General features: G+C 44.9%; 1 pseudogene; it reads right to left on the bottom strand.

The window, feature by feature from the left end:
- LOC135536472 (ryanodine receptor 2-like) overlaps positions 1 to 26,345 on the bottom strand; it is a 317,124-nt pseudogene that overhangs the window by 77,442 nt on the left and 213,337 nt on the right.

Below are 26,345 nucleotides of genomic sequence, written 5' to 3'. Positions count from 1 at the left end.
TGCAGTTTAATGGTAGATACCAGGTCGATAAGTGACTGATGGTAGATTGATGCAGTTTAATGGTAGATACCAGGCCGATAAGTGACTGATGGTAGATTGATGCAGTTTAATGGTAGATACCAGGTCGATAAGTGACTGATGGTAGATTGACGCAGTTTAATGGTAGATACCAGGTCGATAAGTGACTGATGGTAGATTGATGCAGTTTAATGGTAGATACCAGGTCGATAAGTGACTGATGGTAGATTGATGCAGTTTAATGGTAGATACCAGGCCGATAAGTGACTGATGGTAGATTAATGCAGTTTAATGGTAGATACCAGGTCGATAAGTGACTGATGGTAGATTGATGCAGTTTAATGGTAGATACCAGGTCGATAAGTGACTGATGGTAGATTGATGGAGTTTAATGGTAGATAAAAGGTCGATAAGTGACTGATGGTAGACTGATGCAGTTTAATGGTAGATACCAGGCCGATAAGTGACTGATGGTAGATTGATGCAGTTTAATGGTAGATACCAGGTCGATAAGTGACTGATGTTAGATTGATGCAGTTTAATAGTAGATACCAGGTCGATAAGTGACTGATCGTAGACTGATGCAGTTTAATGGTAGATACCAGGTCGATAAGTGACTGATGGTAGATTGATGCATTTTAATGGTAGATACCAGGTCGATAAGTGACTGATGGTAGACTGATGCAGTTTAATGGTAGATACCAGGTCGATAAGTGACTGATGGTAGATTGATGCAGTTTAATGGTAGATACCAGGTCGATAAGTGACTGATGGTAGATTGATGCAGCTTAATGGTAGATACCAGGCCGATAAGTGACTGATGGTAGATTGATGCAGTTTAATGGTAGATACCAGGCCGATAAGTGACTGATGGTAGACTGATGCAGTTTAATGGTAGATACCAGGCCGATAAGTGACTGATGGTAGATTGATGAAGTTTAATGGTAGATTGATGCAGTTTAATGGTAGATACCAGGCCGATAAGTGACTGATGGTAGATTGATGCAGTTTAATGGTAGATACCAGGTCCTTAAGTGACTGATGGTAGACTGATGCAGTTTAATGGTAGATACCAGGTCGATAAGAGACTGATGGTAGACTGATGCAGTTTAATGGTAGATACCAGGTCCTTAAGTGACTGATGGTAGATTGATGCAGTTTAATGGTAGATACCAGGTCGATAAGAGACTGATGGTAGACTGATGCAGTTTAATGGTAGATACCAGGCCGATAAGTGACTGATGGTAGATTGATGAAGTTTAATGGTAGATTGATGCAGTTTAATGGTAGATACCAGGCCGATAAGTGACTGATGGTAGACTGATGCAGTTTAATGGTAGATACCAGGTCGATAAGTGACTGATGGTAGACTGATGCAGTTTAATGGTAGATACCAGGTCGATAAGTGACTGATGGTAGATTGATGCAGTTTAATGGTAGATACCAGGTCGATAAGTGACTGATGGTAGACTGATGCAGTTTAATGGTAGATACCAGGTCGATAAGTGACTGATGGTAGACTGATGCAGTTTAATGCTAGATGGACCTACCTGCTGAACAGTCGAGTTGCCTCCATTGAGGACAGCTATCCCCAGCTTCAGAGTAGAGGCCACCATGGGACCCATCTCACCTGGTGAGGAACACAACACCTTTATACTGGATTGAGTTACCTTTACACTGGGTCTAGTGCATCACAACGTAGCGACCTACCTACTGTGGATAGAGCTCTGCTTTATACTGGGTCTAGTACATCACAACGTAGCTACCTACCTACCGTGGACTGAGCTCTGCTTTACACTGGGTCTAGTACATCACAACGTAGCGACCTACCTACTGTGGACAGAGCTCTGCTTTATTGAGAGTTATCTCTATACTGGGTCTAGTACATCACAATGTAGCTACCTACCTACTGTGGACAGAGCTCTGCTTTACACTGGGTCTAGTACATCACAACGTAGCGACCTACCTACTGTGGACAGAGCTCTGCTTTACACTGGGTCTAGTACGTCACAACGTAGCTACCTACCTACTGTGGACAGAGCTCTGCTTTACACTGGGTCTAGTACGTCACAACGTAGCGACCTACCTACTGTGGACAGAGCTCTGCTTTATACTGGGTCTAGTGCATCACAACGTAGCGACCTACCTACTGTGGACAGAGCTCTGCTTTACACTGGGTCTAGTACATCACAACGTAGCTACCTACCTACTGTGGACAGAGCTCTGCTTTATTGAGAGTTACCTTTATACTGGGTCTAGTACATCACAACGTAGCGACCTACCTACTGTGGACAGAGCTCTGCTTTATTGAGAGTTATGTTTACACTGGGTCTAGTACATCACAACGTAGCTACCTACCTACTGTGGACAGAGCTCTGCTTTACACTGGGTCTAGTGCATCACAACGTAGCTGCCTACCTACTGTGGACAGAGCTCTGCTTTACACTGGGTCTAGTACATCACAACGTAGCTACCTACCTACTGTGGACAGAGCTCTGCTTTATTGAGAGTTATCTCTATACTGGGTCTAGTACATCACAACGTAGCTACCTACGTACTGTGGACAGAGCTCTGCTTTATTGAGAGTTATGGGTCACTGAGATGTCCAATGTATTCATCACACATGGCTGCTCTTTCCATGACAGACTGACCAGGTGAATCCAGGTGAAAGATATGATCCCTTATTGATGTCACTTGTTAAATCCACTTCCATCAGTGTAGATGAAGGGGAGGAGACAGGTTAAATAAGGGTGTTGAAGCCTGGAGATAATTGAGACTTTGATATTGTATGTTTCATTCAGAGGGTGAATGGTCAAGACTAAATATTTAAGTAGCCTTTGAATGGGGTGTGGTAGTAGGTGCCAGGGCGCACTGGTTTGTGTCAAGAACTGCAACGCTGCTGGGTTTTTCCACTCAACAGTTTCCCTGAGTGTATCAAGAATGGTCCACCACCCAAAGGACATCCGGCCACCTTGACAAAACTGTTGGGGAAGCATTGGAGTCAACATGGACCAGCATCCCCTGTGTCACTCTTTCAGACACCTTGTAGAGTCCACATGGACCAGCATCCCCTGTGTCACTCTTTCAGACACCTTGTAGAGTCCACATGGACCAGCATCCCCTGTGTCACTCTTTCAGACACCTTGTAGAGTCCACATGGACCAGCATCCCCTGTGTCACTCTTTAAGACACCTTGTAGAGTCCACATGGACCAGCATCCCCTGTGTCACTCTTTAAGACACCTTGTAGAGTCAACATGGACCAGCATCCCCTGTGCCACTCTTTAAGACACCTTGTCGAGTCCATGACCCGACGAATCGAGGCTGTTCTGAGGGCCGAAAAGGGGGAGGGGGGGGCAGCGACCCAACATTAGGGAGGTGTTCCTGATGTTTTGTCCACTCGGTGGACATCCTGTACATCTACTCAGAGAGCTTACCTTTGCTGGCGCTGATAGTCTGCAGCACCATCTCTGCAGCACCTCGGTCGTGTAACCTGGCCTGCTGATACAGCAGCTTCTGTTTCTCCATCTCTTTTTCCTGCAGGAGGGAGGGAGGAAGAGGAGGAAGAGGAGGAGGAGAGACCTGAGAGACTGCACCTTCCTGTCCTACCAGACCACCGTGCGCCCATCGGGCTACAAGACACTCAACACCACCCTGGAGGTGAAGACCTACTCCTGCACCAGGTCCAAGATCACCTTCCGTAGGTGTTTTCTATCAACGTCTAATTGAATTCAGGATGATGTCATCGGCGTTAATAAGGCCTGTTGAAGACAAATGCATTACAATATTGCAACTCATAACCACAGGGCCCCACATTGGCTAGTTAAGACCACAGAGGGCTTGGAGCTGGATGGGAGCTGGATGGGAACAGTGAGGTGGACTGTAAGCTCAGTGCTGAGGGACATGAGACAGATAGACAACGAGGGGGACAGTGTCATGTCTCCAGCACACCCACTGAAACAGTGACAACCAAACAGCAGCAACAACTCTGCCTGACGGAGGGAACAGCATGGCAGGGAGCGCTATATAGGGTCCAGGCTTGGCTGCTTCCCCACTTTCCATCTGAGCCACGGCAGAAGAACACAAGGGGATGGAAGAGCTCGGGAAAAGCAAGATGGCCGCTCTCCTAATTTAGGCTTTTTTTTTTTTTTTTTTTTTTACAGTGTTGAAGAAAGAAAAAAACCAGGAAGCGGAGAGGGGCGGGGCATGAACGATATGAATGAGGAACCTTCAAAAGGAACATGAAATACACAAATACTGGAAAGGAAACAAGATGCAAAATCAACAAGAGACAGTTGTTTTTTTTGAGAACTTTGTTACCAGAGATTCTTCCTCCTTCTTGGCAATTTTGTTGCTTAAACCTTTGCTTATATCACGCTGGGGAAACAGAATGGTATCATTTCACAGTGCAAGGATCCACCCCCCCCTCCCACCCAGCTATACTCAGAAAACAGAAAAAGATCCCAGAAAATGATGGTGAAAAGATTGGTGTAATAAGGACAGGATGTGGGCCTGGGGAACAGCCATGAGCAGCCTACTGAAAAGCCATGCTGATTAACATCGTCAGTGGTTTACGGGTGTCGCTGCATGATCACACAAACCACATGAGGAAAACAAGATACAGATGTACACAATGTTCCATTATAACAGGGGCTCAAGAGTGGAGCAGAGGTCTAAGAGGCACTGCGTCTCGGTGCTACAGGCGTCAGAACAGACGTCAACCTGGTTCGATTCCAGGCTGTATCAGGGCTCGGCCAGGGTAGGCCGTCATTGGCCCTCCAGTGTCGTCCGGGGTTAGGGCTCGGCCAGGGTAGGCCGTCATTGGCCCCAGCGTCGTCCGGGGTTAGGGCTCGGCCAGGGTAGGCCGTCATTGGCCCCAGTGTCGTCCGGGGTTAGGGCTCGCCAGGGTAGGCCGTCATTGGCCCCAGCATCGTCCGGGGTTAGGGCTCGGCCAGGGTAGGCCGTCATTGGCCCCAGCGTCGTCGGGGTTAGGGCTCGGCCAGGGTAGACCGTCATTGGCCCCAGCGTCGTCCGGGGTTAGGGCTCGGCCAGGGTAGGCCGTCATTGGCCTCAGCGTCCGGGGTTAGGGCTCGGCCAGGGTAGGCCGTCATTGGCCCCAGCGTCGTCCGGGGGTTAGGGCTCGGCCAGGGTAGGCCGTCATTGGCCCCAGCGTCGTCCGGGGTTAGGGCTCGCCAGGGTAGGCCGTCATTGGCCCCAGCGTCGTCCGGGGTTAGGGCTCGGCCAGGGTAGGCCGTTATTGGCCCCAGCGTAGTCCGGGGTTAGGGCTCGCCAGGGTAGGCCGTCATTGGCCCCAGCGTCGTCCGGGTTAGGGGCTCGGCCAGGGTAGGCCGTCATTGGACCAGGTATGAGACAGATGAGCCGGATCATTATCATCTGATTGGTTCCAACTTGAGATCCACAAGTCTGCCATTAATGTCAATGAACGATGTGTGAGAAAGTTTGTATTGCACAAGGTTGTGTCAACTCAACAGAGTAGACTCTAGCTGCCATCTCTTCAGGGGTCATTATCTCAACAGAGGAGACTCTAGCTGCCATCTCTTCAGGGGTCATTATCTCAACTCAGAGAAGACTCTACGTGCCATCTCTTCAGGGGTCATTATCTCAACAGAGGAGACTCTAGCTGCCATCTCTTCAGGGGTCATCATCTCAACTCAGAGAGAAGACTCTAGCTGCCATCTCTTCAGGGGTCATTATCTCAACAGAGGAGACTCTAGCTGCCATCTCTTCAGGGGTCATTATCTCAACAGAGAAGACTCTAGCTGCCATCTCTTCAGGGGTCATTATCTCAACAGAGGAGACTCTACGTGCCATCTCTTCAGGGGTCATTATCTCAACAGAGGAGACTCTACGTGCCATCTCTTCAGGGGTCATTATCTCAACTCAGAGAAGACTCTAGCTGCCATCTCTTCAGGGGTCATTATCTCAACAGAGAAGACTCTAGCTGCCATCTCTTCAGGGGTCATTATCTCAACAGAGAAGACTCTACGTGCCATCTCTTCAGGGGTCATTATCTCAACTCAGAGAGAAGACTCTAGCTGCCATCTCTTCAGGGGTCATTATCTCAACAGAGAAGACTCTACGTGCCATCTCTTCAGGGGTCATTATCTCAACTCAGAGAAGACTCTAGCTGCCATCTCTTCAGGGGTCATTATCTCAACAGAGTAGACTCTAGCTGCCATCTCTTCAGGGGTCATTATCTCAACTCAGAGTAGACTCTAGCTGCCATCTCTTCAGGGGTCATTATCTCAACAGAGAAGACTCTAGCTGCCATCTCTTCAGGGGTCATTATCTCAACAGAGGAGACTCTAGCTGCCATCTCTTCAGGGGTCATTATCTCAACTCAGAGAAGACTCTACGTGCCATCTCTTCAGGGGTCATTATCTCAACAGAGAAGACTCTAGCTGCCATCTCTTCAGGGGTCATTATCTCAACTCAGAGAAGACTCTAGCTGCCATCTCTTCAGGGGTCATTTAAAAGCTGCCAAGCCATGGGAAACTAAATAAACAACATTTTAAAAGACGGCACCCTCTTTTTAAAATGCTTCTGGGGGAGGGATGGGCAAAAGTTAAATGGGTTGGACGGTGTTCAAGAGGAGATACCTACTTCAAAACTCTTCACCTCCTCTCCATCCTCATCCTCTTCATCATGACAGCTCTGGTGGAGAAATGGATGATACAGAAAGAGAAAGACATCATAACCAATCAATCAATCAACCAAGTGATCGGGCCAATCAAATAATAAATCAATCAACCAATGAAGTGATCGGGCCAATCAAATAATAAATAAATCAACCAATGAAGTGATTGGACCAATCAAGTAATTGATGAATCAGTATAAAAACATAATGGATTGTGACGTAAGACCACTCTGAACGCAAGAGGTACCTTAGCCATGATGTCAGCATAGGCCATGTAGAGAATGTCCTCTTCCAGCTTACTGCAACACACAGTAGATAAGGTCATTATTATTGTGTCATAACGAGTAGTAGAATCAGGAAGGTTCTAGAACATCAGGTCGACATCAGATCCACTGTAATGGAAGTGTTACGACTATCAATATCAGTTACAGTCCTGGTTTTATACCACCAGGTAGAGAGGATGATGTATCATATAGAGAGTGTTACAGTCCTGGTTTTATACCACCAGGTAGAGAGGATGATGTATCATATAGAGAGTGTTACAGTCCTGGTTTTATACCACCAGGTAGAGAGGATGATGTATCATATAGAGATTGTTACAGTCCTGGTTTTACTATAGTTTACTAGGACCAGCTAGAGAGCAGAGATACCCACCACTATAAAGGACACATTACTAGTTACAGTCCTGGTATGACTACAGTTTACTAGGACCAGCTACAGAGCAGATATACCCACCACCATAAAGGAAACATTACTAGTTACAGTCCTGGTATGTCTATAGTTTACTAGGACCAGCTACAGAGCAGAGATACCCACCACTATAAAGGAAACATTACTAGTTACAGTCCTGGTATGACTACAGTTTACTAGGACCAGCTACAGAGCAGAGATACCGACCACTATAAAGGAAACATTACTAGTTACAGTCCTGGTATGACTACAGTTTACTAGGACCAGCTACAGAGCAGAGATACCCACCACTATAAAGGAAACATTACTAGTTACAGTCCTGGTATGACTACAGTTTACTAGGACCAGCTACAGAGCAGAGATACCCACCACTATAAAGGAAACATTACTAGTTACAGTCCTGGTATGTCTATGGTTTACTAGGACCAGCTACAGAGCAGAGATACCCACCACTATAAAGGACACATTACTAGTTACAGTCCTGGTATGACTACAGTTTACTAGGACCAGCTACAGAGCAGTGATACCCACCACTATAAAGGAAACATTACTAGTTACAGTCCTGGTATGACTACAGTTTACTAGGACCAGCTACAGAGCAGAGATACCGACCACTATAAAGGAAACATTACTAGTTACAGTCCTGGTATGACTACAGTTTACTAGGACCAGCTACAGAGCAGAGATACCCACCACTATAAAGGAAACATTACTAGTTACAGTCCTGGTATGACTACAGTTTACTAGGACCAGCTACAGAGCAGAGATACCCACCACAATAAAGGAAACATTACTAGTTACAGTCCTGGTATGTCTATGGTTTACTAGAACCAGCTACAGAGCAGAGATACCCACCACTATAAAGGACACATTACTAGTTACAGTCCTGGTATGACTACAGTTTACTAGGACCAGCTACAGAGCAGAGATACCCACCACTATAAAGGACACATTACTAGTTACAGTCCTGGTATCACTACAGTTTACTAGGACCAGCTACAGAGCAGAGATACCCACCACTATAAAGGAAACATTACTAGTTCCAGTCCTGGTATGTCTATAGTTTACTAGGACCAGCTACAGATCAGAGATACGCACCACTTCTCAGTCAGGGCCGTCCTACTGAATAACTGTATGAGCTGATGAAGAGGGTCGATCCTCTTGGCTCCCTCATCTTCTTCAGGAGGCTCCTCTCCTCCAGGTCTCTGTGAAGACAGAATAAAAATTAAAAAAGGTTCTTCACAATCCACAAACATCAAATCTCTTCCTACGGGGCCTTCAAGTCTACACCACATCTACACAGGTAACACTCTCTAGTCTACACCACATCTACACAGGTAACACTCTCTAGTCTACACCACATCTACACAGGTAACACTCTCTAGTCTACACCACATCTACACAGGTAACACTCTAGTCTACACCACATCTACACAGGTAACACTCTCTAGTCTACACCACATCTACACAGGTAACACTCTCTAGTCTACACCACATCTACACAGGTAACAATCTCTAGTCTCAACCACATCTACACAGGTAACACTCTCTAGTCTACACCACATCTACACAGGTAACACTCTCTAGTCTACACCACATCTACACAGGTAACACTCTAGTCTACACCACATCTACACAGGTAACACTCTGGTCTACACCACATCTACACAGGTAACACTCTCTGGTCTACACCACATCTACACAGGTAACACTCTCTAGTCTACACCACATCTACACAGGTAACACACTCTAGTCTACACCACATCTACACAGGTAACACTCTCCTAGTCTACACCACATCTACACAGGTAACACTCTCTAGTCTACACCACATCTACACAGGTAACACTCTCTAGTCTACACCACATCTACACAGGTAACAATCTCTAGTCTCAACCACATCTACACAGGTAACTCTCTCTAGTCTCAACCACATCTACACAGGTAACACTCTCTAGTCTCAACCACATCTACACAGGTAACACTCTCTAGTCTACACCACATCTACACAGGTAACAATCTCTAGTCTCAACCACATCTACACAGGTAACTCTCTCTAGTCTCAACCACATCTACACAGGTAACTCTCTCTAGTCTCAACCACATCTACACAGGTAACTCTCTCTAGTCTCAACCACATCTACACAGGTAACTCTCTCTAGTCTCAACCACATCTACACAGGTAACACTCTCTAGTCTCAACCACATCTACACAGGTAACACTCTCTAGTCTACACCACATCTACACAGGTAACAATCTCTAGTCTCAACCACATCTACACAGGTAACTCTCTCTAGTCTCAACCACATCTACACAGGTAACACTCTCTAGTCTCAACCACATCTACACAGGTAACAATCTCTAGTCTCAACCACATCTACACAGGTAACTCTCTCTAGTCTCAACCACATCTACACAGGTAACTCTCTCTAGTCTCAACCACATCTACACAGGTAACACTCTCTAGTCTACACCACATCTACACAGGTAACACTCTCTAGTCTACACCACATCTACACAGGTAACTCCCTCTAGTCTACACCACATCTACACAGGTAACACTCTCTAGTCTACACCACATCTACACAGGTAACTCTCTCTAGTCTCCTCCACATAGTTCATTCCAGGTAACTCTCTCTAGTCTCCTCCACATAGTTCATTCCAGGTAACTCTCTCTAGTCTCCTTCACATACAGTGCCTTGCGAAAGTATTGGCCCCTTGAACTTTGCGACCTTTTGCCACATTTCAGGCTTCAAACATAAAGATAGATGTGTAGACTAGAGAGAGTTAGATGTGGTGTAGATGTGGTGTAGACTGTATTTTTTTGTGAAGAATCAACAAGTGGGACGCAATCATGAAGTGGAACGACATTTATTGGATATTTTAAACTTTTTTAACAAATCAAAAACTGAAAAATTGGCCGTGCAAAATTATTCAGCCCCTTTACTTTCAGTGCAGCAAACTCTCTCCAGAAGTTCAGTGAGGATCTCTGAATGATCCAATGTTAACCTAAATGACTAATGATGATAAATACAATCCACCTGTGTGTAATCAAGTCTCCGTATAAATGCACCTGCACTGTGATAGTCTCAGAGGTCCGTTAAAAGCGCAGAGAGCATCATGAAGAACAAGGAACACACCAGGCAGGTCCGAGATACTGTTGTGAAGAAGTTTAAAGCCGGATTTGGATACAAAAAGATTTCCCAAGCTTTAAACATCCCAAGGAGCACTGTGCAAGCGATAATATTGAAATGGAAGGAGTATCAGACCACTGCAAATCTACCAAGACCTGGCAGTCCCTCTAAACTTTCAGCTCATACAAGGAGAAGACTGATCAGAGATGCAGCCAAGAGGCCCATGATCACTCTGGATGAACAGCAGAGATCTACATCTGAGGTGGGAGACTCTGTCCATAGGACAACAATCAGTCGTATATTGCACAAATCTGGCCTTTATGGAAGAGTGGCAAGAAGAAAGCCATTTCTTAAAGATATCCATAAAAAGTGTCGTTTAAAGTTTGCCACAAGCCACCTGGGAGACACACCAAACATGTGGAAGAAGGTGCTCTGGTCAGATGAAACCAAAATTGAACTTTTTGGCAACAATGCAAAACGTTATGTTTGGCGTAAAAGCAACACAGCACATCACCCTGAACACACCATCCCCACTGTCAAACATGGTGGTGGCAGCATCATGGTTTGGGCCTGCTTTTCTTCAGCAGGGACAGGGAAGATGGTTAAAATTGATGGGAAGATAGATGGAGCCAAATACAGGACCATTCTGGAAGAAAACCTGATGGAGTCTGCAAAAGACCTGAGACAGGGACAGAGATTTGTCTTCCAACAAGACAATGATCCAAAACATAAAGCAAAATCTACAATGGAATGGTTCAAAAATAAACATATCCAGGTGTTAGAATGGCCAAGTCAAAGTCCAGACCTGAATCCAATCGAGAATCTGTGGAAAGAACTGAAAAAGCTGTTCACAAATGCTCTCCATCCATCCTCACTGAGTTCGAGCTGTTTTGCAAGGAGGAATGGGAAAAAATGTCAGTCTCTCGATGTGCAAAACTGATAGAGACATACCCCAAGCGACATACAGCTGTAATCGCAGCAAAAGGTGGCGCTACAAAGTATTAACGTAAGGGGGCTGAATAATTTTGCACGCCCAATTTTTCAGTTTTTGATTTGTTAAAAAAGTTTGAAATATCCAATAAATGTCGTTCCACTTCATGATTGCGTCCCACACAAAATACAGTTTTATATCTTTATGTTTGAAGCCTGAAATGTGGCAAAAGGTCGCAAAGTTCAAGGGGGCCGAATACTTTCGCAAGGCACTGTAGTTCATTCCAGGTAACTCTCTAGTCTCCTCCACATAGTCCATTCCAGGTAACTCTCTCTAGTCTCCTCCACATAGTTCATTCCAGGTAACGCTCTCTTGTCTCCTCCACATAGTTCATTCCAGGTAACTCTCTCTAGTCTCCTCCACATAGTTCATTCCAGGTAACTCTCTCTAGTCTCCTCCACATAGTTCATTCCAGGTAACTCTCTTTGTCTCCTCCACATAGTTCATTCCAGGTAACTCTCTCTAGTCTCCTGCACATAGTTCATTCCAGGTAACTCTCTCTAGTCTCCTCCACATAGTTCATCCCAGGTAACTCTCTCTTGTCTCCTCCACATAGTTCATTCCAGGTAACTCTCTCTAGTCTCCTCCACATAGTTCATTCCAGGTAACTCTCTCTAGTCTCCTCCACATAGTTCATTCCAGGTAACTCTCTCTTGTCTCCTCCACATAGTTCATTCCAGGTAACTCTCTCTAGTCTCCTCCACATAGTTCATTCCAGGTAACTCTCTCTAGTCACCTCCACATAGTTCATTCCAGGTAACTCTCTCTAGTCTCCTCCACATAGTTCATTCCAGGTAACTCTCTCTAGTCTCCTCCACATAGTTCATTCCGGGTAACTCTCTCTAGTCTCCTCCACATAGTTCATTCCGGGTAACTCTCTCTAGTCTCCTCCACATAGTTCATTCCGGGTAACTCTCTCTAGTCTCCTCCACATAGTTCATTCCGGGTAACTCTCTCTAGTCTCCTCCACATAGTTCATTCCGGGTAACTCTCTCTAGTCTCCTCCACATAGTTCATTCCGGGTAACTCTCTCTAGTCTCCTCCACATAGTTCATTCCGGTAACTCTCTCTAGTCTCCTCCACATAGTTCATTCCGGGTAACTCTCTCTAGTCTCCTCCACATAGTTCATTCCAGGTAACTCTCTCTAGTCTCCTCCACATAGTTCATTCCAGGTAACTCTCTCTAGTCTCCTCCACATAGTTCATTCCAGGTAACTCTCTCTAGTCTCCTCCACATAGTTCATTCCAGGTAACTCTCTCTAGTCTCCTCCACATAGTTCATTCCTTCCCTCCGTTGAATTGAGAGGAAATTCTCAGAAACGTTATCTGAAAGGTTTGTATCGTTGACTGCTTTTGTTTTGTAAACAACAGTCTGTTTCTTTGTGCTCTCAGAAAAAGAAATCACTTCGCCCACAATGGATGCTGGGTATTGGAGCCTGGTTAATCCAATCATGACTTCATTTCAAACCGAGAGTTCTATGTCTGTGTGGCTGTGCTCAGAATATCAAATGGATGCTCTGCGAACAACATGGTTTGTGTGCAGACAGGAAAATAGCATCAACACAACAACACGTCATTAGAAACATATTTTAACGAGACACAGGCATTCCCTGCTGTGTGATTTCCCACACAGTGTTCCTGAATTCACACTTTAATGGAGGAACACTTACAGTCTGGTTGACTATGAGCTTATCAATGGAGGAACACTTACAGTCTGGTTGACTATGAGCTTATCAATGGAGTAACACTTACAGTCTGGTTGACTATGAGTTTATCAATGGAGGAACACTTACAGTCTGGTTGACTATGAGCTTATCAATGGAGGAACACTTACAGTCTGGTGCTCTATGAGCTTATCAATGGAGTAACACTTACAGTCTGGTTGACTATGAGTTTATAAATGGAGAAACACTTACAGTCTGGTTGACTATGAGTTTATAAATGGAGAAACACTTACAGTCTGGTCCTCTATGAGCTTATCAATGGAGGAACACTTACAGTCTGGTTGACTATGAGTTTATAAATGGAGAAACACTTACAGTCTGGTTGACTATGAGTTTATAAATGGAGAAACACTTACAGTCTGGTCCTCTATGAGCTTATCAATGGAGGAACACTTACAGTCAGGTACTCTATGAGCTTATCAATGGAGGAACACTTACAGTCAGGTCCTCTATGAGCTTATCAATGGAGGAACACTTACAGTCTGGTGCTCTATGAGCTTATCAATGGAGTAACACTTACAGTCTGGTCCTCTATGAACTTATCAATGGAGGAACACTTACAGTCTGGTCCTTTATGAGCTTATCAATGGAGGAACACTTACAGCCAGGTCCTCTATGAGCTTATCAATGGAGTAACACTTACAGTCTGGTTGACTATGAGCTTATCAATGGAGGAACACTTACAGTCTGGTCCTCTATGAGCTTATCAATGGAGGAACACTTACAGTCTGGTCCTCTATGAGCTTATCAATGGAGGAACACTTACAGTCTGGTCCTCTATGAGCTTATCAATGGAGGAACACTTACAGTCTGGTCCTCTATGAGCTTATCAATGGAGGAACACTTACAGTCTGGTCCTCTATGAGCTTATCAATGGAGGAACACTTACAGTCTGGTCCTCTATGAGCTTATTAATGGAGGAACACTTACAGTCTGGTCCTCTATGAGCTTATCAATGGAGGAACACTTACAGTCTGGTCCTCTATGAGCTTATCAATGGAGGAACACTTACAGTCTGGTCCTCTATGAGCTTATCAATGGAGGAACACTTACAGTCGGGTTGACTATGAGCTTATCAATGGAGGAACACATACAGTCTGGTCCTCTATGAGCTTATCAATGGAGGAACACTTACAGTCTGGTCCTCTATGAGCTTATCAATGGAGGAACACTTACAGTCTGGTCCTCTATGAGCTTATCAATGGAGGAACACTTACAGTCTGGTCCTCTATGAGCTTATCAATGGAGGAACACTTACAGTCTGGTCCTCTATGAGCTTATCAATGGAGGAACACATACAGTCTGGTCCTCTATGAGCTTATCAATGGAGGAACACTTACAGCCAGGTCCTCTATGAGCTTATCAATAATATAATAATAATATATCCCATTTAGCAGACGCTTTTGTCCAAAGCGACTTACAAGTCGGCTGGGGCCACTACTTTTACATATGGGTGGTCCCAGCGGGAATCGAACCCACGACGCTTGGCGTTGCAAGCGCCATGCTCTACCGACTGAGCCACACCTCAATGGAGGAACACTTACAGTCTGGTCCTCTATGAGCTTATCAATGGAGGAACACTTACAGTCGGGTTGACTATGAGCTTATCAATGGAGGAACACATACAGTCTGGTCCTCTATGAGCTTATCAATGGAGGAACACTTACAGCCAGGTCCTCTATGAGCTTATCCTCAAAGTAGTGCTCCTCAGTCTCAATCCATGACTTCTCATATCCCTGTAGAAACAGGTTGACTGCCCGGTGCCTGGTGGGAGACAGAGAGAAGTCATCAGAGGTGAATGGATGAATGAGAGAGAGAGAGAAGTCTGTCCTGGACAGTAAGTAGTAGTTGGACAGTGATCCTTTATAAAACTGCACAGAACAGGGTTTTCTGAAGATGTACTGCTGACGCTGTTGATTCACCAGGAGATGACAGGAATATGTTCATTTACATGTGGGGGTGGAGCAGGGTGAAAGAGAGGGCTAGTTAGGTAAGGCACGTGGAGACATGTTTACCTGGGTTAGTTAGGGCTAGTTAGGTAAGGCACGTGAAGACATGTTTACCTGGGTTAGTTAGGGTTAGTTAGGTAAGGCACGTGGAGACATGTTTACCTGGGTTAGTTAGGGTTAGTTAGGTAAGGCACGTGGAGACATGTTTACCTGGGTTAGTTAGGGTTAGTTAGGTAAGGCACGTGGAGACATGTTTACCTGGGTAGGTTAGGGTTAGTTAGGTTAGGCACGTGGAGACATGTTTACCTGGGTAGGTTAGGGTTAGTTAGGTAAGGCACGTGGAGACATGTTTACCTGGGTAGGTTAGGGTTAGTTAAATAAGGTAAGTGGAGACATGTTTACCTGGGTTAGTTAGGTTAGGCATGTGGAGACATGTTTACCTGGGTTAGTTAGGGTTAGTTAGGCTAGGCACGTGGAGACATGTTTACCTGGGTTAGTTAGGGTTAGTTAGGTAAGGCACGTGGAGACATGTTTACCTGGGTTAGTTAGGGTTAGTTAAGTAAGGCACGTGGAGACATGTTTACCTGGGTTAGTTAGGGTTAGTTAGGCTAGGCACGTGGAGACATGTTTACCTGGGTTAGTTAGGGTTAGTTAGGCTAGGCACGTGGAGACATGTTTACCTGGGTTAGTTAGGGTTAGTTAGGTAAGGCACGTGGAGACATGTTTACCTGGGTTAGTTAGGGTTAGTTAGGTAAGGCACATGAAGACATGTTTACCTGGGTTAGTTAGGGTTAGTTAGGTAAGGCACGTGGAGACATGTTTACCTGGGTCAGTTAGGGTTAGTTAGGCTAGGCACGTGGAGACATGTTTACCTGGGTTAGTTAGGGTTAGTTAGGTAAGGCACGTGGAGACATGTTTACCTGGGTTAGTTAGGGTTAGTTAGGCTAGGCACGTGGAGACATGTTTACCTGGGTTAGTTAGGGTTAGTTAGGTAAGGCACGTGAAGACATGTTTACCTGGGTTAGTTAGGGTTAGTTAGGTAAGGCACGTGAAGACATGTTTACCTGGGTCAGTTAGGGTTAGTTAAGTAAGGTAAGTGGAGACATGTTTACCTGGGTTAGTTAGGTTAGGCACGTGGAGACATGTTTACCTGGGTTAGTTAGGGTTAGTTAGGTAAGGCATGTGGAGACATGTTTACCTGGGTTAGTTAGGGTTAGTTAAGTAAGGCACGTGGAGACATGTTTACCTGGGTTAGTTAGGGTTAGTTAGGCTAGGCACGTGGAGACATGTTTACCTGGGTTAGTTAGGGTTAGTTAGGTAAGGCACGTGAAGACATGTTTACCTGGGTTAGTTAGGGTTAGTTAGGTAAGGCACGTGGAGACATGTTTACCTGGGTTAGTTAGGGTTAGTTAGGTTAGGCACGTGGAGACATGTTTACCTGGGTTAGTTAGTATTAGTTAGGTAAGGCAAGAGGAGACTTGTTTACCTGGGTAAGTTAGGGTTAGTTAGGTAAGGCACGTGGAGACATATTTACCTGGGTTAGTTATACAGGGGAGCCACATCTACCTGGGTAGGTTATACAGGGGAGCCATGTTTACATGGGTAGGTTATACAGGGGAGCCATGTGTACCTGGGTAGGTTATACAGGGGAGCCATGTGTACCTGGGTAGGTTATACAGGGGAGCCATGTGTACCTGGGTAGGTTATACAGGGGAGCCATGTTTACCTGGGTAGGTTATACAGGGGAGCCATGTTTACCTGGGTAGGTTATACAGGGGAGCCATGTGTACCTGGGTAGGTTATACAGGGGAGCCATGTGTACCTGGGTAGGTTATACAGGGGAGCCATGTTTACCTGGGTAGGTTACACAGGGGAGCCATGTTTACCTGGGTAGGTTATACAGGGGAGCCATGTTTACCTGGGTAGGTTATACAGGGGAGCCATGTGTACCTGGGTAGGTTATACAGGGAGCCATGTTTACCTGGGTAGGTTATACAGGGGAGCCATGTGTACCTGGGTAGGTTATACAGGGGAGCCATGTTTACCTGGGTAGGTTATACAGGGAGCCATGTGTACCTGGGTATGGGTAGGTTATACAGGGGAGCCATGTGTACCTGGGTAGGTTATACAGGGGAGCCATGTGTACCTGGGTAGGTTATACAGGGGAGCCATGTGTACCTGGGTAGATTATACAGGGGAGCCATTCTGAAACAGGCCACTACAGCCCTCTTCCTCTGTTTAGAGAGCAGCTTGTGCCACACAGCCTTCTTGCTCCTCTGCGGATGTTCCACCTACAGAAAGAGGAAACGGAGAGGCATAAACGTTACCGATTCACACAACTCAACGTTACCGATTCACACAACTCAACGTTACCGATTCACACAACTCAACGTTACCGATTCACACAACTCAACGTTACAGATTCACACAACTCAACGTTACCGATTCACACAACTCAACGTTACCGATTCACACAACTCAACGTTACCGATTCACACAACTCAACGTTACCGATTCACACAACTCAACGTTACCGATTCACACAACTCAACGTTACCGATTCACACAACTCAACGTTACCGATTCACACAACTCAACGTTACAGATTCACACAACTCAACGTTACAGATTCACACAACTCAACGTTACAGATTCACACAACTCAACGTTACAGATTCACACAACTCAACGTTACAGATTCACACAACTCAACGTTACCGATTCACACAACTCAACGTTACCGATTCACACAACTCAACGTTACCGATTCACACAACTCAAACACATTTCTAACAGGACTTCAGCAATATGCTATAACATGCCAGGGGTCAAACTATTTAACTTTAAATCGCGCATTGGAAATAAAATGGGCCACATTTTCTTTGAGGATATTTAAACTTCCCTTTGCTGAGCTGGAAATGACCCTCAGCCCGGCAGGAAACAGCATCATAAAATACCAATGTTGTCCCCAGAAGAACTTTCCTTTGGATTTTTTCTAACATAATAGACGACTTCAGAGCCAGGTCATGTTCAATAGGCACCAAACTGAGAAAAACATTTTCCATGACAAAACGTTTTAAAATGTGATTATAAACCAAAGAAAACAGGCAGAAAGAGAGACGGACAGCCTGGTTTTCTGTTACTTAAACGTTTTAAAACATTTTCCATTGCATGCCCTAAATGAACCCTGATGTTTCCCAGAACCCACCTGGTCGAGATAGAAGAGGACGTGAGCGATGTCCAGGACTCTCTCTACAGTCTTCTCCGGGTCTGACGTGTCCTCGCTCCTGTTAGGAAGGTCCTTATACAGAGCCATCTGCCAGCGGATAGCAGGGTCCTCCAGCTACACACAGAGAGAATACATTATTGGGGTTGAGGAGAAACAGCAGGTTTAAGCATGTCTGAGGTCTAAGCAAGGCTACGTGATTTCACTGTGAGGGTTAAGGTTCGTTAACCTGGTCTCCGTGTTTGGGTTTTCTATCCAACTCCTATAGTCATCGGCATACCCAAAAATATGAGTTGGCTTTTTCAGCATGACTCAAATCAAATCAAGATGTATTTATACAACACATCTCAGACATGGAAGGCAACACAATGTGCTTCACAGGAAGAAAAAACAAAAAAACAATGAAAATAAAACGGAGAACAATAAAACTAAAGAATAACAATAAAAACTGAATGAATGACAAGGAAAAGGTCAAGTTAAGGTATGTTTCAAGATCTGTTTTAAATATGTCCACATATGTCCCCCCCCCCAGGTCCTCTGGCAGACTGGGGGCTTAGTAACTAGAGGCTCCATGTCTTTTCATCTTAGGCTTTGGGAAAGTTAAAAGGCCAGAACCAGAGGACCTGAGGGACCAACTGGGTACAGAACTTAAAAGCATGTCTGACATGTATTGGGTGAACCATCGTGGATGGATTTAAAAACCAATAGAAGAATCTTAAAATGTATTCTAAAACCCACAGGTTGCCAGAGCAGAGACCTTAAACAAGTGTAATGTGTTCTAAAACCCACAGCCAGCCAGTGCAGAGACCTTAAACAAGTGTAATGTGTTCTAAAACCCACAGCCAGCCAGTGCAGAGACCTTAAAACAGGTGTAATGTGTTCTCTCCATCTGGTCTCGGTCAGTAGCCGCGCTGCAGCATTCTGTATGTTTTGCTGTTGACAAATGGCTTTCTTGGGTAGAGCAGACAGGAGAGCATGACAGTAGTCACGCCTGCTTGTAATAAAAGCATGGATGCGTCTCTCTGTATCGGCCAGAGAGAGAAACAGTCACACCTTGGTCCTCAGGTGGGAAACAGCTGTGTTGGTCACATTCCTGATGCGATTTGAAATTGAGTTCAGATTCTAAAACAACAACTAGGGTTTTTTTTACCTTTATTGCCCGTAAATTAAAACGCAAGGCTATATTCTCTCTCTGTGCTTTGGCTTCAACAATAAGTACCTCGAGCTGGAGGAAGTTGTGAGCCATCCAAGTATTTAAATCACTAATACAGTTGAATAATTTATCCGTGGACATAAAATTCTCTGGTGTATCGTCTTCGTAGTGTGAAAATCAATGCTGTGCTTTCTGATAACGGTACCAAGGGGTAACATATATAAACTGAACAGTACCGGACCCAAACCTGAACCTTGTGGAACGCCACGTGATATGTACTATGTACACCAAGAGTGACAAAAAAACTCTTGACCGGTTAAATCGGTCCTAAACCAATTTAGAACTGGACCAGAGAGGTCAAACCAACCTCTCCTGAACCAGAGAGGTCAAACCAACCTCTCCTGAACCATAGAGGTCAAACCAACCTCTCCTGAACCGGAGAGGTCAAACCAGCCTCTCCAGTCTGCCCAGAAGGAAACCAACCTCTCCAGTCTGCCCAGAAGGAAACCAACCTCTCCTGACCAGAGGTCAAACCAACCTCTCCAGTCTGCCCAGAAGGAAACCAAGGTCAACAGTGTCGAATGCAGCAATTAAGAGTACAAGGACAGAGAGCTGTTTGGCATCTGTGTCGGCTCTAAGATCATTTACCTCTTGAACTAAGGCTGTCTCTGTCCTGTAGTGGGCACCGAAACCAAATTGGAATTATTCAAAAATACAGTTGGCACTTAAGAAATAATTTAGCTGTTTGAAAACCAATTTTCCCCAGAATGTTGCGTAAGAATGGAAGGTTGGAGATCGGCTGAAAATTGATAGGACCCGAAAAAAAATCTAGATGATTTTTCTTAAGAAGGGCATTTCACCATGACAGGTTTTTAGTGCCGTGGGGAAAGTGCCTATGAAAGGGAGTGATTAACAATAGCTTGCACTTCTTCAGATATGTCATTTGTTTTGAAGAAGGTGTAGGGGATCGAGAAGGCAGGCAAAAGACTTAAGTTGTGATATCACTTTCCTGAGCATGTCTGTGTCAACCAGAGACAATCTATCCATATTGCCTTTGAGTGGTAGGCTTCGGCTCATAACATACTTCTCACGAGTTCTTGCTGACTGATACCCAGCCAACATAACTTTAGTTAACTTATCTCTGAAATTAGGCGGCAGAAAAGTTCACAGAGGTTTTCCTGCGGAAGGATTTATCAGTCCATCAATGGTCGAGAAGAGCACTTTTGAATTATTCTGATTATTAGTGATCAACTTAGAAGACTGACCTCGTCTGGCATGTTCTAACGGCCTTGTTATATATCGTGGCGGCAGGGTAGCCTAGTGGGTAGAGCGTTGGACTAGTAACCAGCAGGTAGCCTAGTGGGTAGAGCGTTGGACTAGTAACCAGCAGGTAGCCTGGTGGTTAGAGCGTTGGACTAGTAACCAACAGGTAGCCTAGTGGGTAGAGCGTTGGACGAGTAACCAGCAGGTAACCTGGTGGTTAGAGCGTTGGACTAGTAACCAGCAGGTAGCCTAGTGGGTAGAGCGTTGGACTAGTAACCAGCAGGTAGCCTAGTGGATAGAGTGTTGGACTAGTAACCAGCAGGTAGCCTGGTGGTTAGAGTGTTGGGCCAGTAACCAGCAGGTAGCCTGGTGGTTAGAGTGTTGGACTAGTAACCAGCAGGTAGCCTGGTGGATAGAGTGTTGGACTAGTAACCAGCAGGTAGCCTAGTGGTTAGAGTGTTGGGCCAGTAACCAGCAGGTAGCCTAGTGGTTAGAGCATTGGACGAGTAACCAGCAGGTAGCCTGGTGGTTAGAGTGTTGGGCCAGGAACCAGCAGGTAGCCTGGTGGTTAGAGCGTTGGACTAGTAACCAGCAGGTAGCCTGGTGGATAGAGTGTTGGGCCAGGAACCAGCAGGTAGCCTGGTGGTTAGAGCGTTGGACTAGTAACCAGCAGGTAGCCTGGTGGTTAGAGTGTTGGGCCAGGAACCAGCAGGTAGCCTGGTGGTTAGAGCGTTGGACTAGTAACCAGCAGGTAGCCTGGTGGTTAGAGCGTTGGACTAGTAACCAGCATGTAGCCTGGTGGTTAGAGTGTTGGACTAGTAACCGAAAGGTTGCAAGATCAAATCCATGAGCTGACAAGGTACAAATCTGTCGTTCTGCCCCTGAACAAGGCAGTTAACCCACTGTTCCCCTGAACAGGGCAGTTAACCCACTGTTCCCTTGAACAGGGCAGTTAACCCACTGTTCCCCTGAACAGGGCAGTTAACCCACTGTTTCCCTGAACACGACAGTTAACCCACTGTTCCCCTGAACAAGACAGTTAACCCACTGTTCCACTGAACAAGGCAGTTAACCCCCTGTTCCCCTGAACAGGGCAGTTACCCCACTGTTCCCCTGAACAAGACAGTTAACCCACTGTTCCCCTGAACAAGACAGTTAACCCACTGTTCCCCTGAACAAGACAGTTAACCCACTGTTCCCCTGAACAAGACAGTTAACCCACTGTTCCCCTGAACAAGACAGTTAACCCACTGTTCCACTGAACAAGACAGTTAACCCACTGTTCCACTGAACAAGGCAGTTAACCCACTGTTCCCCTGAACAAGACAGTTAACCCACTGTTCCCCTGAACAAGACAGTTAACCCACTGTTCCTAGGCCGTCATTGAAAATAAGAATTGATTGATTAGATTAACAGATCTGGGAAACAGGCAAAGAGTTACGGGCTAAGAGTTAGGGGTTAAGGGTTAAGAGTTAAAGGTTGTGAGGATCATGGGCTACCCACCAATGCAGTATTACACCCATACATGCTCTGCCCTAAGGCCCCCAGGTGGCCCTCTCGAATCCTGGACGTGCCCAGGATATCAGTGGCTCTACCCGGGGCATTGCCCTGCCCCTGCCCCTGCCCGTGCCCATGGTGCATCACATAATCCACAGACGAGGCCTTCTTGATGCCTGCCCGGGTGGTCCTAGGAGGCCGGTGGGTATAGCTACTCTCCATAGTGGCAGAGCGCTTGCGGGCGCCAGCCAGACGTTTGTGCCCGCTGGGCATCTCTAAGGCCGGAGGTTTGGAGGCCTGCTGACTCTTCATCCACTTCATCACTATGATCAACTTCTTCACCATCTTTTTGAAGTGGAACACTCGGTACTGAGGATGGTGATGGAGGAGGAAGGGTGGCGGTGGACAGGACATGCAGGCATGCAGAGAGAACGGTGAGATGGAGACAGAGAGACAGAGAGAGATGGTGAGCTGGAGGAATGGAGGGAGACGGGACATGCATGTTTATGAAAGACAAATGAAACCTTTCTCTGTCTTTTTAGGTCTAATAATTGACTTCATCCAAATTGACTTCTTATTGGGTGAAGTATCGAGTCAGCTTATACAACGTATGCTACAAGGCTGTAGCATGGTGTAGATTAGTATGTACCACGTTGTATAGTACTACAATACTGTAGCATGGTGTAGATTAGTATGTACCACGTTGTATAGTACTACAATACTGTAGCATGGTGTAGATGAGTATGTACCACGTTGTATAGTACTACAATACTGTAGCATGGTGTAGATGAGTATGTACCACATTGTATAGTACTACAATACTGTAGCATGGTGTAGATGAGTATGTACCACGTTGTATAGTACTACAATACTGTAGCATGGTGTAGATGAGTATGTACCACGTTGTATAGTACTACAATACTGTAGCATGGTGTAGATGAGTATGTACCACATTGTATAGTACTACAAGGCTGTAGCATGGTGTAGATTAGTATGTACCACGTTGTATAGTACTACAATACTGTAGCATGGTGTAGATGAGTATGTACCACGTTGTATAGTACTACAATACTGTAGCATGGTGTAGATGAGTATGTACCACGTTGTATAGTACTACAATACTGTAGCATGGTGTAGATGAGTATGTACCACGTTGTATAGTACTACAATACTGTAGCATGGTGTAGATTAGTATGTACCACGTTGTATAGTACTACAATACTGTAGCATGGTGTAGATTAGTATGTACCACGTTGTATAGTACTACAATACTGTAGCATGGTGGAGATGAGTATGTACCACGTTGTATAGTACTACAATACTGTAGCATGGTGTAGATTAGTATGTACCACGTTGTATAGTACTACAATACTGTAGCATGGTGTAGATTAGTATGTACCACGTTGTATAGTACTACAATACTGTAGCATGGTGTAGATTAGTATGTACCACGTTGTATAGTACTACAATACTGTAGCATGGTGTAGATGAGTATGTACCACGTTGTATAGTACTACAATACTGTAGCATGGTGTAGATTAGTATGTACCACGTTGTATAGTACTACAATACTGTAGCATGGTGTAGATTAGTATGTACCACGTTGTATAGTACTACAATACTGTAGCATGGTGTAGATTAGTATGTACCACATTGTATAGTACTACAATACTGTAGCATGGTGTAGATTAGTATGTACCACGTTGTATAGTACTACAATACTGTAGCATGGTGTAGATTAGTATGCACCACGTTGTATAGTACTACAATACTGTAGCATGGTGTAGATGAGTATGTACCACGTTGTATAGTACTACAATACTGTAGCATGGTGTAGATGAGTATGTACCACGTTGTATAGTACTACAATACTGTAGCATGGTGGAGATTAGTATGTACCACGTTGTATAGTACTACAATACTGTAGCATGGTGTAGATTAGTATGTACCACGTTGTATAGTACTACAATACTGTAGCATGGTGTAGATTAGTATGCACCACGTTGTATAGTACTACAATACTGTAGCATGGTGTAGATGAGTATGTACCACGTTGTATAGTACTACAATACTGTAGCATGGTGTAGATTAGTATGTACCACGTTGTATAGTACTACAATACTGTAGCATGGTGTAGATTAGTATGTACCACGTTGTATAGTACTACAATACTGTAGCATGGTGTAGATGAGTATGTACCACGTTGTATAGTACTACAATACTGTAGCATGGTGTAGATGAGTATGTACCACGTTGTATAGTACTACAATACTGTAGCATGGTGGAGATTAGTATGTACCACGTTGTATAGTAAGTACTACAATACTGTAGCATGGTGTAGATTAGTATGCACCACGTTGTATAGTACTACAATACTGTAGCATGGTGTAGATTAGTATGTACCACGTTGTATAGTACTACAATACTGTAGCATGGTGTAGATGAGTATGTACCACGTTGTATAGTACTACAATACTGTAGCATGGTGGAGATTAGTATGTACCACGTTGTATAGTACTACAATACTGTAGCATGGTGTAGATTAGTATGTACCACGTTGTATAGTACTACAATACTGTAGCATGGTGTAGATTAGTATGCACCACGTTGTATAGTACTACAATACTGTAGCATGGTGTAGATTAGTATGCACCACGTTGTATAGTACTACAATACTGTAGCATGGTGTAGATGAGTATGTACCACGTTGTATAGTACTACAATACTGTAGCATGGTGTAGATTAGTATGTACCACGTTGTATAGTACTACAATACTGTAGCATGGTGTAGATTAGTATGTACCACGTTGTATAGTACTACAATACTGTAGCATGGTGTAGATGAGTATGTACCACGTTGTATAGTACTACAATACTGTAGCATGGTGTAGATGAGTATGTACCACGTTGTATAGTACTACAATACTGTAGCATGGTGTAGATTAGTATGTACCACGTTGTATAGTACTACAATACTGTAGCATGGTGTAGATTAGTATGTGCCACGTTGTATAGTACTACAATACTGTAGCATGGTGGAGATGAGTATGTACCACGTTGTATAGTACTACAATACTGTAGCATGGTGTAGATTAATATGTACCACGTTGTATAGTACTACAATACTGTAGCATGGTGTAGATGAGTATGTACCACGTTGTATAGTACTACAATACTGTAGCATGGTGTAGATGAGTATGTACCACGTTGTATAGTACTACAATACTGTAGCATGGTGTAGATTAGTATGTACCACGTTGTATAGTACTACAATACTGTAGCATGGTGCAGATTAGTATGTACCACATTGTATAGTACTACAATACTGTAGCATGGTGTAGATTAGTATGTACCACGTTGTATAGTACTACAATACTGTAGCATGGTGTAGATGAGTATGGGGGAGTACATGCTTATGATGTCACAACTGAGATGAAGTAATTAAGTAGTGTAACAACCTTTCCCTGCAGGTGCAGGTTGTTTCTGATGATCTCCCGCACCTCGTCCTCTGTGTCTTTCTGTTGACAAAACATCAAAGAAACACTGATTCATAGGGTTGACTGTAGCAAACAGGGGGCCCATGGAATCTGGGCTGTTCTACTTACTCGGGAGTTAAAGAAACCAATGAGACACCTTACCGTTTCATTGGAGACTTCAGTGATTTACCTGACTGAAGCGGATCTTGGCCAGAGCCATCAGTTCCTGGTCTCCTGGAGCGCAGGTATTCAGTCCTACAGGAAGTAGTCTCTTCAACGCTGCTACGATGAGGCTGGTCTGCATGGAGTAGCGATCACCCTTCCTCTTCATCTTCTTCCTCTCCTGGTCGGACACGGCTCCCTAGAGGGGAGACACCAGGTGACAAGTCAACAAGTCAGCAGCACCACCTGGTCTCACTACTGGTGTCCCCCAGGGCTCTGCACTCGGTCCTCTTTAATGTCTCACTACAGGTGTCCCCCAGGGCTCAGTCTCACTACTGGCTCTGTACTGGGTCCTCTCTTGTTCTTTCTGAACACCAAGCCACATTTCAGGTCAAGAACAACTT

The sequence above is a fragment of the Oncorhynchus masou genome, unplaced genomic scaffold, assembly GCF_036934945.1.
Source record: "Oncorhynchus masou masou isolate Uvic2021 unplaced genomic scaffold, UVic_Omas_1.1 unplaced_scaffold_623, whole genome shotgun sequence".
Lineage (NCBI taxonomy): Eukaryota > Metazoa > Chordata > Actinopteri > Salmoniformes > Salmonidae > Oncorhynchus > Oncorhynchus masou.
This window is presented reverse-complemented; position numbering and strand designations above follow the sequence as displayed.